Genomic DNA, 19,761 nt, shown 5'->3' with positions numbered 1-19,761 from the left:
TGTATGGCATTGTGCCCCACGGAGTTCCCTCCCCTTCCCAGGTGCCATCTCCAAATTTCCACAGTTTGTCTCAAGCTGGAGTCGGCAGAGCTAAGCTCCACTTTCAAAAGGCCTTAGGGGTGCCATTCCCTTCTCCTTTAACCCTTTAAGAGGCTTATTGAGCTACACAGTAGCATTACAGCATGACTTGGCAGGAAAAGCGAGGATGGGTTCTGGCCCAGACGTTCCTGGTAAAATCTCTGTTGCATCAGTACCTTTCTTCAGTGAGGTTTCCCAGTTGCCCAGGCCTGGTAGGGAATTTCCTGCTCCCAGTTCCTGTCTCCCTCCCTCCCTCAAATAATTGAGGAATGGGAAGGGAAAAAATGGCATTCATAGTGAGAGGTGTTCTAGGAATTTCCCCCAGTCTCTTTGATCTTGACCACAGAGACTAGGGGAAATTCCTAGAGCATCACACAGAAGTAATATTATGTCTCTCCACAAACTCCATCATCCCCAGGTACTGCTTGCTTCTGCTGTTGTGGCAGGAACATTTTTCATGCCCTCATTTGGAAACAGGCCAAGTGACCCTACCTTAAAGAATGTGAAGGATTTTATTGTTTTGCAGAACAGCAATCATATTAAAACAGACATGTTTCCCTCATGTCTGTTTTCGCGCATGCACACGCACACTCACACATGATGCGTCCAGAATTCAGGGAACGTACCTGCAGCATCAAAGGCTTCTTGGATAGCAGAAGCCTTGGAACTTAAGATGCAAGGAAACAACAGGTAGCATTTCCTGAATTGGGGCGGGGAAGGGAAGCCAGCTTGACTAAGTAGCTTCTTTATAAGGTGCGGGCAACATAGGGACTGTAATGCTGGTGAACAAGAAGCAAAAATGCTAAGTATTAAAAATCCATCAAAGTAACAACCCAGGGCAGAGACGCAGGCTGACATGACAAAGAGGCCTGGCACCAGAGGATCATAAAACGAGATTGCTTTTGAATTTAGGAGTGGGTTGCTCGAAAGCAGCAATGAGATCATTTTCTATCGGTGCCAGCAAGTGAGGGGCTGCATACATTGAAGCTTCAAGTCAGGTATCATTCTTCTTCCAGCAGTAGGCGAGGAACGGTAGCCCTTTCCACAGGGACTGGAAGTAAAGCCACCCGGAGAGTGCCCTGAGCCCACACCACTCATTGCTGGCATGCCCTCCCCCCCATCCTCAAACCCTTCCTATCGGTGCCACTGATCCGAAAATTCTTTCTCAGTCACCCTCAGGGATGCCAGCTCAGAACTGGCAAATTCTTGGAGATTTGGAGAGGGACCCTGGAAAGGGTGTGGGGGAAGGTGAAGGTGGAGTGGAGTGGAGCGAAAGGAGGATGGAGAGTGAGGGGACCCTGGCAGTGGATAATGCCAAAAGCTAAGGTTGCCAGCCTCCAGGTGGTGGCTGGAGCTCTCCTGGGACTACAGCTGGACTTCCATAGTTTGGAGAATAGTTGTGATTCCAGGAGCTCTCCAGCTCCACCTGGGGGGAGGTAGCCCTAGACCCCTTAGAAAGGAGGAAAGATGGAGCCATGAAATGGAGAGAATGCCTTTATATGAACTTAATTTCATTTACAGGGCAAAGCCTAAAGAATTAAAGCCTTCAAGGAAATGACAGCCTCTTGGGAGACATTTGAAGGAAAACTAGTATTAGAGGTATTTTGAGAGGGTGCCCGAGGCAGAAAGGAAAACTGGTCAGCAGAAAATAGAAGACAACTGTTCCAATATAGGGGGGAAAAAGCATAAAGCTATTCTTGAGGGAGGATTGCCAACCCATGGTTGGTGACTGGAGAACTCCTGAGGTTCCCGTTGATCTCCAGGTGACAGAGATCAGTTCCACTGGGGGGAAAAATGAAGTTCCTCTCCTCCCCAAACGCCACCCCTCAAATCTCCAGGTATTTCCCAACCTGGAGCTGGCAACCCTAAGACTTTGCCATGGGAATGCCTGAACCAGTGAGTGAAATAAGTAGTCCCTTGTGAAGGTGTCCACAGAGAAATCAAGAAATCATGCCGGAAGTTGCCTGTTTTCTTATTATGGGGTCATGTTACCTCTGAGTGTAGTGTTTGACCCAACCTCCCAATGAGACACAGCAAGGAAGGAACAGGACCAGAGTTCATGATGCTGGACCAGAAAACGAATTGCTTTCTTCTCTCAGGGCTAGGAGTTCAGAGGGTTAAAGAGACATCTACATGGAACAGTGAAAACCCAGCGGTAAGCAATACCTTGAGTTTAAACTAAAGTTAGCCATTTATCTTATAATAAAATTTTAATAACATCTATTGGCTGGAATGCTGGAAACCAAGAGGAGGTCTGCTTCTCCTTGAAAAACGGAGAATTCAACCTGCGTGTTTTTTGTTCTCTCTCTCTCTCTCTAATAAAACCTAAATGCTTTTTTTTTTTTAAGTCAAATTTGGCAGGAGCGGCACGTTTCTGAGAGACAGGCAAGGTCAGGGGGAATCTCAGGGTACAATTCTTCCCTTTCCTGAGAGCCAGGGTAATATAGTGATTATAAGAAAGGTGGCTTCTAATCTGGCGAGCTGGTTTGATTCCCCGCTCTTCCACATGCAGCCAGCTGTTTGACCTTGGGCTAGTCACAGCCCTGTTACAGCTGTTCTGACCAACCAGTAATATCAGAGCTCTTTCAGCCTTATCTACCTCACAGGGTGTCTGTTGTGGGGAGAGGGAAGGGAAGGTGATTGTAAGCCGCTTTGAGATTCCTTCTGGTAGAGAAAAGTGGCATATAAAACCAACTCTCTTCCTCCTCCGAGTGAGGACTGCTCTTCTCACCACAACAGAGTGATTGTAAACAAGCTCTCCTTGGGCTGCAGTATTGATTGGTGCGACTACCCGCTGCAGGCTATCCCTGCAAGGTGGAACAACTCCAGAAAACACTCAAACCCCAAATCCCACTGAATGTTGTGGTAGAGGATGGACTGTGCATCCAACAACAGCACCTCTAGCTATAGCTTTTAATATGGTGTTGCCACTCACATTTCCTTGACTGGTCGCCTCGTTCATGATACGGGGAAAATACTGCAGTCTTATTGTTATATTGATTACACAGGACCTTGTTATTGAGATAAATGTGGCTGCAAGGAAACAGGAAAGTCCCTAGCCTTTAAGGGTGCATTAATGATCTTTCCCTTGCATACCACTCAAACACACTCTCTAGGGTCGTTAACTCTGGGTTTGGTGATGCCGGGAGATTTGGGTGGGGGAGCTTAGCAAATGCAAGGTTTGGGAGTGGAGGGTCTTCAGCATGTGCAATGCCACAGAATAATACACTTTCCAAGGAAGAGAAGAAGACCCCACTTTTTATTACACGAAGGAGTCTCAGTGGCTGACAACACCCTCAGAGACACCCTGGGAGGTAGGTAAGGCTGAGAGAGCTCTGAGAGAACTGTGACTAGCCCAAGGTCATGCAGCTGGCTGCAGGTGGAGGTGGAGGAGTGGGGAATCAAACCCGATTCTCCAGATTTAGAGACCCTGCCACTCCTAACTATGAGACCAAGCTAGCTCTGGAGAGGAATTGATTGCTGTTCTTACAGTCTTTTATATGCTTAGGACTTGTTACTCTGCAGTTAAAGTACGAAGAAACTCATTAGACCGTGAATATTATCTAGAGGCCTCTTGGAACTTGTGCCGTCAAGTTTTCATTGGGGTCCACCAAGGACACCTTCAGGAGCGAAATGCAGGATTTACCAGTCCCTCGTTTGGATTTGGAGTTTCCAGTGGCAGTCCTGTAGCTTCTTAATTTCTTTGTCACGTTATTATGTTTTGTTTGTGCTTTTGAGGCACTGGATAAAGCTTTTCCCTTTATTGTACAAATTCCTATTGCATTGTCTTTACAGAATGGATTTCCCCCCTTCTGTCTACCTGACGTTTGACAACCCGAACACACTCACACTGCTTTGCTTCTAGTTGGTCAGAAACTCAGACTTTGAAGAAGAAGAGTTGTTTCTTATATGCCGCTTTTCTCTACCCAAAGGAGTCTCAAAGCGGCTTACAGTCACCTTCCCTTTCCTCTCCCCACAACAGACACCCTGTGAGGGAGGTGAGGCCGAGAGAGCCCTGATATTCCTGGTCGGTCAGAACAGCTTTATCAGTGCTGTGCTGAGCCCAAGGTCACCCAGCTGGCTGCATGTGGAGGAGGAGGGGGGAATCAAACCCAGCTTGCCAGATTAGAAGTCAGCACTCCTAACCACGACAACCAAGCTGGCTGGATTCCACTTGTCACCCCACCTGAGCAGTGGGAACATGTCCAGCTGCTTGTCGCCACCAGCTATCGGTGCTGATATAAGCAAAATATCGTCTCCTGGTCCATGGACTTTAAAGAGGAATTAGTAGCATAAAAACCTAGGGGAAAAGTCATGGCTCACTTGGCTTGGCCAATCCGCTAGGGTTTCCCCTCCTCTTAGTAAGCGGGACTCCGTCTGATAATCCATTAGCCATTTGTGGCAATGCTGGTATCTCCACCACCGAATCCAGGGCAGAAGGCTGGGGATTCTATACTTGTGTAGACTGGTACGGCTTGTGCGAAAACCAGAGACGGATCCTACAGGCTAGCGGAGTAAGTCCTGCAGCTTTTACTAGTTTCAATAAATAATAACCTTCTGACAATGCGGCGCGGTGCCTAAGCCCAGTGGAAATCTCCATGCAAGGAGTTAGAAGCAAATGATGGAGAAGGCCCAAAAGCTCTCCAAGGGCATGGAAAATTAATGAGCAGCACTTAGGTTTATCAGAGGCTGGAGGAAGAAACAGAGGGAGGGAAAACGCCTCTCTTTCGCCTAGCCCCAAATGGCTTCTTTGGTCTTTGGAGACACTTTGGTATGGATATGGATTAGGGCCAGTTCCAGGTTGCAGGGGGCTTTTGGGCAGAGAGAGCCCAGTGCCCCCACTCCCTTCCTATGCTTGCCCACCTGGGGTCTCCCTGCCCACCTGCGGTCTTCTCCCCCACTGCCAGGTTGCCAGGTCCCCATCCCCCAGTCACTAGCGGGAAGTAGGGTTGCCAGATCCAGGTTGGGAGACTACTGGAGATTTGGGGGGAGAGTCTGGGGAGGACAAGGACCTCAGTGAGGGACGCCATGGAGTGAACCCTCAAGCATCCGTTTTCTAAAAGGGAACTGATCTCTGCCGTCGGGAAATGAGCTGTAATTCTGGAGGATCCCCAAGTCCCATTTGAAGGCAGGCATGCATATCTCCTCCTTACCCCCCCCCCACCCACTTGCTCACTTTATTTATCAATTCGATTTATAAACCATCCCTCCTTAATAGGCTCAGGGCGGAGTTCAACATTTAGAAATTCTCCATAAACTCTGATAAAACAGTAAAAGCCATAACACAATAAACCTGAATGCCCCAGTTACCTCACCTCTACGGCGTTGTTCTTATTCCTCTGACTTATTCCTCTGACTATACTCTGGAGGAGGTGCAATCTGGAGGGGGGGGTTCAATTATTTTATTTGATACAGCACTGCGGCCAGATAAAACAGAGGTCAATAAGTGCTATGAAAGAAACATTACTTTTCCTAAGAATAGAAAAGAGGGTATAAATTAGTTAAAAATCCATACGTTTAAAAATTGCATACTAAAATTCCTCCAAAGTACCGTTAATGAAGCGTTAGCTGTCTTTCCTTTGTAACTATTCATATGAGGCCAAAATTTGGCAACCTGTCTAATAATATGGGCCTTTCCATTCCACAGAAGGGATCTAACTTGAGAGCACCCTAAGTCAGTGGTAGTCAACCTGTGGTCCTCCAGATGTTCGTGGACTACAATTCCCATGAGCCCCTGCCAGCTTTTGCTGGCAGGGGCTCATGGGAATTGTAGTCCATGGACATCTGGAGGTCCACAGGCTGACTACCCCTGTCCTAAGTAATGGGAGAATAAATTTATTTCTTACTGAGTTAAAAGTAGGGCACCTTAGGAGCACATGTTCAATTGACTCTCTCCCCATCATTACAGGGACAGAGTCTTTCATCTAGTGGAGTCACCCATGGATTTAGCACACGGGCAACGTATAGTGCTGCATCTGGGGACACGTTTGCAGGGAAAAAAAGGGACTCCCCCCACCCCGGTTTTTGACAGCCTGATCTTTGCAGGCAAGGTTACTTTGGGGATATGTATGGAGAGTGTAAGAGCCTCTTGTGGCGCAGAGTGGTAAGGCAGCCGTCTGAAAGCTTTGCCCATAAGGCTGGGAGTTCAATCCCAGCAGCCGGCTCAAGGTTGACTCAGCCTTCCATCCTTCCGAGGTCGGTAAAATGAGTACTCAGCTTGCTGGGGGGTAAACGGTAATGACTGGGGAAGGCACTGGCAAACCACCCCGTATTGAGTCTGCCATGAAAACGCTAGAGGGCGTCACCCCAAGGGTCAGACATGACTCGGTGCTTGCACAGGGGATACCTTTACCTTTACCTTTACCTTTACCTTTACCTTTACCTTTATGGAGAGTGCAAAGAGAGACACATACGAGTTGTCATCATGCTAGTTAATGATGATCATTCTGGTTTCCATGCAAACTAGTTGTACTTTAGTCACTGGGCAGCTACAAGGCTGTGGAGCTTCCACTGGATCCGTGTGGGCTTTTGCTATGCTCCTCTGTTAGCATTTGAGCTCAGCGGCATTTCTTCCCATGCTTGCAGGTCTGTCAGTTCTTTCAGATTTATGGATTCTCTGCTAGGAAGCTGACATTCTGCAAAATGCAGCTCAGGTTAGCCTGTCTTCTACTGTCTGTTCTTTGGGAAGGAGATACAATCTTCATTTCCCTGCATTTAAGGACGGGGCGGGGCCCAGAACTGCATCTGCTCTGCGGTGGGGAAGATTAATGTGAAAGAATTACCGAGAGATTAATGGGAACTTTAGACAAAGCTTTTAATGAAATTAAAATAAAGTCTCCGCTGGCAGATCGTTCTCTTACCTACACATGGCCTCCTGCCTCCCCACAGGTGCCAAAAATGCTCATAGAAATTATAAATGCAGAAAGGGGAATCAGTGCTCATGTTCTAATCCCTGAAATTTTGCACATTTTATTTCTTTCGCCCATATGGGTGAGAAAGCTCAGGTCACAACTAAAACATGGCCTAGGTATACGAACAACGTGGATACATACCTCAGTCTACTTACAGTTCTAGAAAAGCTAGTGACCTTGTGTGCTTAACGAAAAAAAATGCAGACATGCTCTGCAGATGGTGTCTGCTAAATCTGTGGGTTCAGGGAAAAAACAGACACCAGCTCCAAACAACCAATACTTTACTGGAACCAGAAAACACTGAACACAGACAAGTACAACTGGGGAACTTATATACATGCTTGAGACTCTCACGAAGACACAGAATTGGCCCTTAACGGGAGTCTGTGATAAGTCCATAAATTTGTTTGCTGATTGGGCAGAACCTGGGAGCTGGCAGATCCCTGACAAGAGTTCAAGATTCGAGACAGCTCTAAGCTACAGGTTTTGTGAAACTCTGGGGTTCTGTGAATGGACGGGAGATAATTAAATTTTATATATTTTAATGTGTTAAAAATTTAACAGATGATATGAACATGTCATGTCGTGTCAACCTAACCACTCCTCCCAAAGTGGCCGATGATGGGCCTGGAGGGGAGAGAGGAGGAGGGGCCTCACATGGGCACATACACAGCTGTGCTTCCCACCCATATTACGCATGATCATGCCACTTCTGGATTTCTCAAAACTTGAAGAAGGTTTCAGGGGTTTCTCAATGGTAAAAAAGTTGAGAAAGGCTGTTCTGGAGTGACTTTAAAAGCAAGGCAGAACTTTGAGAAGAGTCATTCCAGGTCAATATAAGCAGCCTACCTAAAAACAGATTCCTTTCTTTTTGGTAATAAAACTGATGCTGTGCAAAACGCCCTCAGCAATGGGATGATATTATGTACCAATGTTTGAGAGCAACAATGAATGGGGTATATCCGCCCCCTGATATTTCACAGCTAAAAACAGAGTAATGGCACTGTGTGTACTTGTAACATTTTGCACCAAGGATTGCAGTGCAAGCCCTCCCCCTCATTGCTGAAGGGTTTTTTTCCCCAGCCTGCTGAACATTATACTTCCTTTTCAATCACTAGTTCTGCAGTGGTTTCTGAAGCAGGCTGGTTAGTAGGTAGATGGCATTTTAAAAGAGAAATAAGAGTAGTTCTTAAGTGCTTAATCCCACCATGTGACTTTAGCCGCAGTTCCAGCACATTCAACGATGTCCATAATAAGAATGGATGTAGTTAGAAAGAGGAGGAACTAAGCAGAACACATTTTATGTCACCGAGTGTGTATTTATATGCAGACTCACTGATGTCAAGATGCCTCAACCACCATCTCCTTTCCAGGGATTTGCTTCCTAGAGATTCGAGAGGGGAGACAAAAATTCCCATTTTGACTAAATGAGCAAGCACACACAACAATAACAGTTTTAAAAACTGTTAGATGTGCACATAAGGCTGCTTGTTACAAAGAAAAGCGATTTCAGTAGATTCACCTTTTCTCTTTCCTTCATGATAAGCTATGCCTGCAAAATTTTCCTTCTTCTGCACCGCTCTTAAGGGTGGTCATTAGTCTCCATAAGCCAGGGGTGGCCAAACTGTGGCACTCTAGATGCCCATGGACTACAATTCCAGTGTTGGCAGGGACTTGTGGGAATTGTAGTCCATGGAAGTCTGGAAAGCCACAGTTTGGCCTTCCTACCATAAGTCAATGATACTCAATGTGGTACCCACCAGTGAGTTGACAAATGTCTTTTTCCCTGTTCCTCAAACTGAAGAACCAGTCATGGCTTTTCTCCCCTTCACTGGAGGCAGAAGTGCTCTGGAAGAGCTCAAGAAACATTACTGTTATGTCTCCTGGAAGCTCCCATTTGGAAACAGCTGCTTCCATCACAGGAGGACTCATAGCTTAGAACCTCTTAACATCTTGTGGCGGGTCCCTGTCCCGGTGGAAGCCACTTTATGTCTTGATTAGGGACAACATTTATGGTGTAATTGGGTTCTGAAGAGATCTGTCATCCAGGCATTGTCCAGACCCGCTTAGCATGAACAATGATGCTGTACAGCATCTTTCACCTGCACCTGGGAAAAGCGCTTTATAGTGCAACCACATGGAGTGACTCCAGTCTAAGCCCATGGAATAACTCTGTAGAAGATTGCACTCTTAGTAAAGCACAAGTAATAAAACTGCACTTGGACGGAAGAAATGACATCTGGAAAAGCAGTTGGAATGCTTCCTAACTTGATTTAGCAATAGTATTTACAAGGTCCCCCCCCATCCATTTGAAGGGGTTCAAAGCAAATAACGAACATAAGACAGTCATGTGACAGCTGCACTAACATATTGGGTTTATACTACTTTGTGATAACTTTCTCCAAAGAATCCCGGGAATTGTAGTTACATGAGTTGCCAAAATGCTCTATTAGAGACCCCCTAGCCTTTCTTGCAGCGCTAGAATTCCCAATCTCCCCTGAAAATGGGGAACAAATGCTCAATCAATAAAATGTCTTCAGTGCAGATATGACCCGAGAGTACTTTCAGTCCGCCAGGATTTTATGGCGACCTTTGAGAACGTGGCTTTGGCTAAGATTGTCAAAAAAAAACAACAAAACCCTACCCAGCAAAATAACACATCTGCAAAGACTTGCACTGCAATCAAAATGTTGCAAACTGAAGAAACCGTAGCTGACGTTTGATTGACGACTAATTCTGCAAGCAGTCAAGGAAGAAGCATTGATCCTTCTTTGGGAAATCCCACTAACCTTGATAAAAGCTCTTGTTTCATTGTGCAAAGCAAGGGAGGAGGGCTCCCAACTGCAGGCACAATTCTTCTGCCGTTTCCTCTGCCCTTTCCTCCCTGATAGCTTGAGCATTTCATTCCATGCTTGCACAGCTGAAACAAATATTCTCTCTTTGCCCCCTCTATTTACTGCAAGGAAAACAATGATCTCATGCTTTGCCACAGCTCTAAACTGTGGGTCATCAGCACGTGCATCTTCAGAAATCAGGAATGTCCCAAGGAGAAAGCACTTCAGATCCAAACAATGTTTAAGCATGCAAAACTGAGTCAGTGAAATGTGAAACAGCGTGGTATGAATCAGACAATGGAAGGAAGTTTTCAGACAACAGAAATCCAGAAAGTCTCCATAAGAACATACTCAACTATATGTGTAAGTTAAAATGGAAGTTTCTGGCTAATACTTTATATTTTCATTTCCAACCGTGTGGGTTCTGCACAACTCCTAGGTGAGCCTTCAAAACTGTCGCTGAACAGCAGATCAAAAGTTGTTAGGGTAGTTCACTTATGAGCTATGTATTGATTCCCCTTTCTAGATCATTTCATAGTAATCAGGCAAAAGACCCCCCATTCATGATTTCCTGGATTCTCTCTCTTTCCATCTCTCTAATAATTGTAGTATTTTACAGATTAAGATGTCAAAAGGAACACAGAACCCACTCCAAAGAAGACGAGTTGGTTCTTATATGTTGCTTTTGTCTCCCCGAAGGAATCTCAAAGAGATATACAATCAACTTTCCTCTCCCTACAACAGACACGCTGTGTGGGAGGTGAGGCTGAGGGAGCCCTGATATTACTGCTCAGTCGGAACAGTTTTATCAGTGCCGTGGCAAGCCCAAGGTCATCCAGCTGGTTGTATGTGGGGGAGCGGGGAATCAAACCCAGCTCCCCAGATTAGAAGTCCACACTCCTCACTACACCAAGGTGGCTCAGATTAGAAGTCCGCAATCCTAACCACTACACCAAGACATTATAATTTTGAAATAGTGTGGTTAGGAAAAGAAGGTAAGTAAAGTGTTGCATCTTATGTGAATTCACTCTGAACCAAAACCCATGGGATTTGATTGCACCTAAGAGTGAAAATTGTAAGTTAAGTTACCCAGCAGCCACCAGATTAGAAGAAGGACAAGCAGTGAAAATCAGCAGAAGATTGCAAGGAAGGGTGGGGAAGGTATGGGGCACTGGAGTGGAGAGGGTGGTATAGGAGAAATAAGAGTTTTCTTCCTTTGCAAGGCATCCAGCTCCCACTCTTGTTACATTAAAATGGCCTACGGTAAGATATATGTGGCCCAAACACAGCAGAGATAGTTAAATGTGTCCATGCTCCATGGAGTCAATAGAACTGCTATACTTGATGGTGAAATCAATGAGATGTGAGCACACTGAACTTCTGTAGATTGTTCCCAGTGATTATGGTGTATTGAAGATCACTGTCGCTGTTTAAGTTAGGAATTATTTGAAAACAGCAGGCTCTAGACGTTTTGTTCGGCAGGCAACCTAATGTGATCAATGACCTTTCGGGGGAAAGGTTAATTGCTACCCACAGAGTACAATGATATTTATATTGACAAAATTATAGGCTGGTTTATGGAAGGCATTTTCAAGAAGCACCATACGGAGGGGATGAATATTAACTAATGGCATTCATAATTTAGCACCGCAGGCTAATAATTTTAAAGAGACACTCGAAATGAAACTATATTAGAAAATTACACATCGGGGGTGGGTGTAACTGATGTGGGAAATGACTCTCCAGTTCCAAACAGGATTAATTTAATCCGAGCCCTATGCAACCAAGTTAACCACTTCTAAATCCTGTTGATTTCAAAGCGAGGGATTTAAGGAAGCCCTGGACTCACCCACCGAAATCAATGGGATTTCTGAGCGCTTGAGAATTTGCAGCCTGGGGCAATCTATGTCACAGACAAGGTTATTGGAGCCAATTTCAGACAGATTTAATAGTGCAGATTTGCCCACAATGGACATCCATCCATCCATCTATCCATATGTCTGTCTATCTGCCTGCCGGCCTTGTCTGCCCAAATAGTTAGGTTTAACTTAGAGCTGCCAGGTGGGAGGATGGGAGACAGTGTCCACCTTGTAGAATTCACTGATCTTTGACCCACAGAGATAGCAGCAGACTAGGAAGTGACAATGGCCCCAGAACGAATCAAACTGATTGGTCCCCATGGTGGTACAAGCCAGTGCTGCAGGGGAATACAGTGGGTGATAGCTCATCATTCAGGGTTTCCTCTTGAAAACTGGTGGCAGCGTGAGAAAAGATGGCTGGCAGACTGGCACCAATTACCATTGCTGGGGGTCTGAGATAAATGACCCCCGAGGCTCTGGAAGAATTGCTCACTCCATGTCACCAGCAGTCCTCCAAGAGGCATTGTCCCTGTGGGTGTGTCTCTGGCTGGCATCCATGTCTGTGTCCTGTTGGGCCAGACAGTGTATTTGCACTTATGACCTGGCTGTCTCCTATCTCTGTGTCATTTTCAGCCAGCAGCGTACTGGAAGGGTGCTTATGGTTTTCCATCTACAAACTGCACGCCAATGAGAGGAAGGTTCTGAATGCCAGCACAGGACCCACATGGAGGCTGGCAAATCTACTCCCCCAACAATGCTGTAGTGGGTTTAAACTACAAGTACAACGATATAGGCTAGATATCAGGAAAAAAAAATTCACAGTCAGAGTAGTTCAGCAGTGGAATAGGCTACCTAAGGAGGTGGTGAACTCCCCCTCACTGGCAGTCTTCAAGCAAAGGTTGGATACACACTTTTCTTGGATGCTTTAGGATGCTTTGGGCTGATCCTGCGTAGAGCAGGGGGTTGGACTAGATGGCCTGTATAGCCCCTTCCAACTCTATGATTCTGTGATTCTATGTATGTCCCAGTAGGGAGAAAAACGAAGTGCCCATGTTATGTGTGGCTCTCCACACTTTTTAAGACAACCTAGAGGAGTTGTTTCCTGTTAGGGCAGGGGTAGTCAAACTGCGGCCCTCCAGGTGTCCATGGACTACAATTCCCAGGAGCCCCTGCCAGCATTCGCTGGCAGGGGCTCCTGGGAATTGTAGTCCATGGACATCTGGAGGGCCGCAGTTTGACTACCCCCGTGTTAGGGTAATGGTGCAGGGAAGGGGAAGAGTTACCCTCCATTGCACCAAGACCATGAGCCTAATCCAAGGCTTTCCCATAGCAAAATGGCATGCTTGGAGAATCTGATCACTGACCCCAACCATTCTTTGGTACCATTGGTCATTAGGCACTCCTGGAATTGCCCCGAAGGCGCTGTGCCATCATAGGGTCTATTATATCGGGAACTTTTGCTACCGGGATTGTGTGTGGATTTTTATAGGGTTTTTATTATCGTTTTAAGGGAATTTTAATTTATATTTATGATTGTAACCCAGCACAATCCATCTTATGGGAGTGGTGAGATATAAAACAAACAAACAAATAAATAAAGGATGCAGCTGACAGAATAAGCTCTAGGCCACACAAGCACATGCCACAATATGTTTGTGGTTTCAGAGTTGGTTCTTATATCCTGCTTTTCACCATCGGAAGGAGTCTCAAAGTGGCTGACAATCGCCTTCCCTTCCTCTCCCCACAACAGACACCCTGTGAGGTCGGTGAGGCTGAGACTGCTCTGTGAGAAGAGTTCTGACAGGACTGTGACTAGCCCAAGGTCCCCCAGCTGGCTGCAGTGGAGGAGTGGGGAATCAAGCCCGGCTCCCCAGATGAGAGGCCACCGCTCTTAGGCACTACACCAAGCTGGCCGCAGTGTGTAGGGATCCTTGGCGTGTGGCTCTAGCTACACGGCTGCTGTTCTGCTGCAGAGCTTCCCCGGGCCTCCTTCCTTTCCTCTCAGAGGACGAGAGAAATCTCTTGACCTTCTCCCTTGACCTTGCGGCAGTGTGAGCAGCAGAGAGCGCTCTGCCTGGCTTGTTCTATTTCTGACAGCACTTAATGGCATGCATGGATTGAAAAGTGCTTGCGGTGAGCGGAGGCGGGGAGGACGGGAGGGACGCACAGCCTGAATGACGTGGCAAGAAGCTGCTGAAGCACCAGAGTGTCAGGAAACGGAGTCAACGATGGATGGAGCCTGCAGCTTCATTTTTCTTTTTTTTGGAGAAAGAGTTTACAGAGGCAATTTGTGAAGGACGGTTGGGTAAAACCTGGGCTTACGAAGCAGCCTTATACTGGCTCAGGCCATTGGCTCCTCTAGCTCAGGGGTAGTCAACCTGTGGTCCTCCAGATGTTCATGGACTACAATTCCCATGAGCCCCTGCCAGCAAACGCTGGCAGGGGCTCATGGGAATTGTAGTCCATGAACATCTGGAGGACCACAGGTTGACTACCCCTGCTCTAGCTCCGTGATGTCTACTCTGATTGGTGGTGCCTTTCTAGGGTCTTAGTGGGGAAACGTCACCCCCAGCAGTCACGGCTTGAGCTCTTTTAATGCAGTTGAGAATGACCGAACTCGGGACCTTCTGCACGCCGAGCAGATGCTCCGTCACTGAAATGATTTCTCCCCAGTCGAGCCAGGGAGGGTTAGGTATAAGTGGACCTGTTTCAAGAAAGGCAGAAGAAGATCAGGCTCAAGACCACTGGATTTTAGGGAAGTGATAAAATAGAAGCTGAATGTAAGCCATTTCAGTTGTTTTGTGCAGAGGAGAGGCCATGACTCACTGGAAGAGCATCTCCCCGGCATGCAGGAGGCCTCAGGTGCAACCTTCCAACTGTACACGAAAAGAATACAAACAACAAGAAGACCTAGATGAAACCACATAGCACAAATAAAACAGTAGACCTTATGAGGCTTGCCCAAGAATATGAGTACAGAGTTGGTAAGGGGCAATATAGGGACTGGAAGTGCAGTCTCCCCAGACTGTAAAGGCAGCTGGTGATGGAGCTCTTATGGACATGAGAACCTTTTAATTTTCATCAGGGAGTTCTGAACACCTTTAAAATGTCTACCTGATGTCTTCCGCCTTTCCTCGGTCCATCAAGATGATAGCAGTGTTTAAAATAGGCAGAAGCTAGAGTAGGTCTAAGAGCCTCTTGTGGCGCAGAGTGGTAAGGCAGCAGACATGCAGTCTGAAAGCTCTGCCCATGAGGCTGGGAGTTCGATCCCAGCAGCCGGCTCAGGGTTGACTCAGCCTTCCATCCTTCTGAGGTCGGTAAAATGAGTACCCAGCTTGCTGGGGGGTAAAATGGTAATGACAGGGGAAGGCACTGGCAAACCACCCCGTATTGAGTCTGCCATGAAAACTCTAGAGGGCGTCACCCCAAGGGTCAGACATGACTCGGTGCTTACACAGGGGATACCTTTACCTTTAAAGTAGGTCTGCTTCAAACAGCCAGATTTGCAGTAATGTCAAGCTTCTGAGAATCTGCTGCTTTCCTGCAGCAGCAGCCCTGAAACTATCAATGGCTGTGATGGGTCTGACCAAGGACAGATTTTGTCCAGCAATCCTTCCCAACAGGGGGTGGACAAACAAGCTAGGCATAAAAATGAGGCCCACATCCTGTGATGAGCTAGTCCCTCAGCTAGGAATTATCCAGTCTGGACAAACTGAACTATTGGCAGACAAGACAGATTCAGATGGGTAGCTGTGCTGGTCTGAAACAACAGAACAAAGCTCGAATCCAATAGCAACTTTAATCAATAAAGTTTAATTCTGAGCATGAGGTTTCATGTGCATGCGCACTTCATCAGAAAGCTTTTACCCAGAATTAAGCTTTGTTGGTCTTAAGCATGGTGTAGTGGTTAAAGAATGGCAGCATCCAATCTGGAGAGCTGGCTTTGATTCCCCGCTCCTCCACATGTAGCCAGCTGGGTGACCTTGGCCTTGTCACAGTTTGAATCCCCACTCCCAACAACAGTGTGAGATACGTTAGGCTGAGTGAGAGCCAAGGTCACCCAGTGACCTTCCCTGGCTAGGTGGGAATTCAAACCTGGCTCTCTCCTATTCTATCCTAACACCCTAACCATTACAGATGTACGTTTGGTGTAAGATTGCAGTATAAGGCAGACGTAAGCTTATATATTGATGATAATAATAATTAAAAAATCCCAGTCTCCAGAACATTCAAGAATACTTTGTTCAGATCTACAGTGGCCATACTGTGTGCCCACCTAGAAGAAAGGTCTAGATTTTTACCCAGTCATGTCCTGCAAAGCAATTCTATACTTCAATCTATCGGATTCCAGACATTTCTCTCCCAATGACCTGTAGTAGAGCCTGTACTGATTTGTGAAATGACATGATTTGTACATTTCGTTGCATATTGCTTGGAGTCCAAAGACCTCCGTAGCCTACAGAATACAGCATTAACTGATTAACCGAAGACACGAGACCAGGATTTCGACATCAAAGGCCGCAACCGTAATTCAGGATGGGGATATTAGCTAAATCAACAGTCACGCTGGAAACAAAGGAGATAGAGGAGCTTTACGGCGCTGAGGATTGATGAAACGTCTTCCCTTATTACTGTTATAAAAGACACAAGCTGCACAGGACGGTGGCAGCCCAATTTGTTTCTATCTGGCTCGTCTCCAACCATCTATTGAATTCTGAATGTGGCCCCACTGTGATTTTGTTTTTAAATTGCCCAGCATAGCCTGATACAGAAAAGAGACATGATCCTACAAACCGGGGGGGGGGGGGGAGGAGATCTCTGGGCTTGCAGAAAAACCACTCCAAATTCAAAAGGAGAGGCCTTCAAGAAAAGCTGGAAGGAGGTGCCAAATAACTGAGATGCTGCAGTTCCCCTTGAAATTTCCTCCAAACTTTTGTATTTTTCCTGGGATGTCAGATTTGTAAAAAAAAATAGAGGTAGGCAGGATTGCTTTTGATTCATCCACTTAAAAAGCTGCACCAGTGTCAAGCCCACAGGAAGCTCCTGTGTTCTCAGCTCTTCTGTCCTCCCCTTACAAACACCTCTGTGTCATTTTGTCATTTGCATGCCTTGGTTTCACTGCTGTGTAGTTGTAAAGAATGGTAGGCTCTAATCTGGGGAACTGGGTTGGATTCCCCATTCCTCCTCCACATGAGGCCTGCTGGGTGACCTTGGGTCAGTCATGGCTCTCTCAGGACTGTCTCGGCCCCACTCACCTCACAGGGTGTCTGTTGTGGGGAGAGGAAGGGAAAGGCGATTGTAGGCCGCTTGGAGACTCCTCAGGGTAGAGAAAAGCGGCATATAAGAACTAACTCTACTTCTTCTTCAGTAATATCAGGGCTCTCTCAGCCTCACCTCCCTCACAGGGTGTCTGTTGTGGGGAGAGGAAGGGAAAGGCGATTGTAGGCCGCTTGGAGACTCCTCCGGGTAGAGAAAAGCGGGGGATAAAACCCAGCTCTCCTTCCTTGTAAAGGTTCGGTTACAACTGCCTTTATTATAGCTGCTGCCAAAATCCAGCTTGCTTTTCCCTTCCCCACTTTAGCTGGATTGTTCTTATTTCCTCACTAGACTAAATTTTGCTGTGGTGACAACATAAAGGTCATGATGATAAAAGTTCGTACCTTTCCAATGGAAAATCAAAGACAGGCACACACGCCACAACTTTAAAAAACGGCAACTGAAATCTCATGAGATCATAGTTAGCCTTATGGGGTTGGATTCCAGAGCTAGATTAATGTAGTGGTCAAGAGTGGTGGTCTCTAATACGGGAACAGCTGGGTTTGATTTCCTGCTCCTCCACACGCAGCCAGCTGGGTGACCTTGCCATTCACAATCTTGTTAGAACAGTCCTCCTAGAGCTCTCTTAGCCCCATCTACCTCAGAGAGTGTCTGTTATGGGGAGAGGAACGGAAAGGTGTTTGTAAGTTGCTTTGAGACTCCTTTGGGTAGTGAAAAGCAGGGGATAAAAAGTAACGCCTCTTTTTATAAAGTTGATGATATTTGGGACTAGAGTTCCCAACAAATTTTGCCTGAAGCGAAATGTGAAGGCAGACCTGGCTGGTCCTCCTAGGGTTGCCAATGGATCAGGAACAGCCACCCAGCCTACTCCTGTGCAAGCTGCTTGGCCTTCTGAAAGCAGCAAGCGAAGCACAGCGCAGGCCTTCAAAGTGCTCTGTCTCTATGTCTCCTTGTGTTTATTTGGGGCCGTTCCTATGGAGGGGAGTGGAGGCCACGACCTTTGTCATCACCCTGGAAACTTGAGAATCAGACGTGTTGAGGTGAGAGGTGGCCGATTATTTCCTTTCTTCAAATTGCCGTTTCTCAAGGGATCAGGGAGGAGGTGGCTGCATTGTATGGTATTAATTGCTCAGTGATTCTGCTTCATATCCATCCCACTCGACACCAGCATGAAAATTACGGCAGCCAGTTGCTTCCCAGGGTTGTCCATGTTGTGCCATAAACAATTGTTCCCCAGTATGCGCCCCATCGCTTTCTTATATTCTGTGATATTATATTTCTGTTGTCAGGACGCATGGGTATTCGCACACACGCAGTACGCACATGGAATTCTTCTGGTAGTTTATTCCCAAGTCAAAACTGAGTGATGCGAATTCATTACAAGCTCTTTTCCGGTGTCCTATTCCAGCAGCCTGACAACCACTGGTATTAGGAGTATGCTTTACCTGTGCTACTCCTAAGAAGCGTTGTGTCGGTATCGTAACATTTGCATGATTTAGAACAGGGGCAATCAAACTGCGGCCCTCCAGATGTCTATGGACTACAATCCCCATGAGCCCCTGCCAGCAAATTCTGGGAATTGTAGTCCATGGACATCTGGAGGGCCGCAGTTTGACTACCCCTGATTTAGATTCTTGTGGGTGTTGGTCTGAAACTGCCTCTTTTTTGCCTCAGTCATGTGCCAGTTTGGTGTAGTGGTTAGGAGTGCGAACTTCTGATCTGGCATGCCAGGTTCGATTCTGCACTCCCCCACATGCAACCAGCTGGGTGACCTTGGGCTCGCCACGGCACTGATAAAATTGTTCTGACCGAGCAGCGATATCAGGGCTCTCTCAGCCTCACCCACCGCACAGGGTGTCTGTTGTGGGGAGAGGAAAGGGAAGGTGACTGTAAGCCGCTTTGAGCCTCCTTCGGGTAGGAAAAAGCGGCATATAAGAACCAGCTCTTCTTCTTCTTCTTCTTCTTCTTCTTCTTCTTCTTCTTCTTCTTCTTCTTCTTCTTCTTCTGTTGTGCAGGAGGGGGAGGCAGTGGAGGCAAGATGTCCGCAGGGCATGGAGGAAGGAGAAGCAGTGGTGGAGAGGTGGCAGAGGGCACAAAAGGGACCAGGCTCAGACGAAGGAGGACGAAATGGGCTTCTTCTCCTCCCTGCTGCAGCGCAGAGAGTGTGTGCATGTGGAAGCATGATTAGTTCACACAGTGTCTCTTGCACTTATGCAGCCCCCTTCATTTCTGCTCGGGTGCCTTGATGCTGCAGTTCCAACAGCCTTGTGCCATAGAAGGTTGAAGGCAAAGGGGGAAGGAGGGAGGCCCTCCCTCCATTGGGGGGGGGAGGCACCGTGTGAGGCCACTGGAAACATGGGCCCTGTAGCATGTGCTTCATGTGCTACATGGATAAACCAACCCTGGAGTGGGTCATTGATTAGTGGACAGCATAATGAAGATGATTTTCAGATACAAGGGTCTTACAGAAGCAACAAGCTAAGTTTATCAGGTCTAGGAGAAAAACATCGAAATTTATAATCATGACACTTTTCATAATCTATGTTTTCCGGCTAGAGTTGAACTCAGGCATATGGCAACCTTATAAACGTAGGTTGTTATTCCGGCAAGGCCCTTGTATCTGTTAAACATCTTCGTTATACTGTCTACTATTCCATGTTCCACTCTGTACTTCTATCTGTGGCCTCCTAACTCCCATTTCATTGTGTGATGAGATGTGCTGTGCACAGGAAAGCTTATGCCTTGAAGGTGCCATTGGACTAAAACTTTATTTGCATGATCTTGCCATGCTTGGACAGCCTT

At 46.7% G+C, this 19,761-nt stretch overlaps 1 long non-coding RNA gene across 1 annotated transcript in view; it reads right to left on the bottom strand.

The window, feature by feature from the left end:
• Positions 1-19,761, bottom strand: part of LOC143841859 (uncharacterized) — a 47,997-nt gene that overhangs the window by 10,941 nt on the left and 17,295 nt on the right. Inside the window, exon 2 of the long non-coding RNA XR_013232904.1 lies at positions 8,326-8,373. This is a non-coding gene — a long non-coding RNA (uncharacterized LOC143841859). The remainder of the gene's footprint in view (positions 1-8,325; positions 8,374-19,761) is intronic.

The sequence above is a fragment of the Paroedura picta genome, chromosome 7, assembly GCF_049243985.1.
Source record: "Paroedura picta isolate Pp20150507F chromosome 7, Ppicta_v3.0, whole genome shotgun sequence".
In the NCBI taxonomy this organism is placed as follows: domain Eukaryota; kingdom Metazoa; phylum Chordata; class Lepidosauria; order Squamata; family Gekkonidae; genus Paroedura; species Paroedura picta.
The sequence above is the reverse complement of the archived record's forward strand: the minus strand, read 5'-3'. Positions and strand labels throughout refer to the sequence as shown.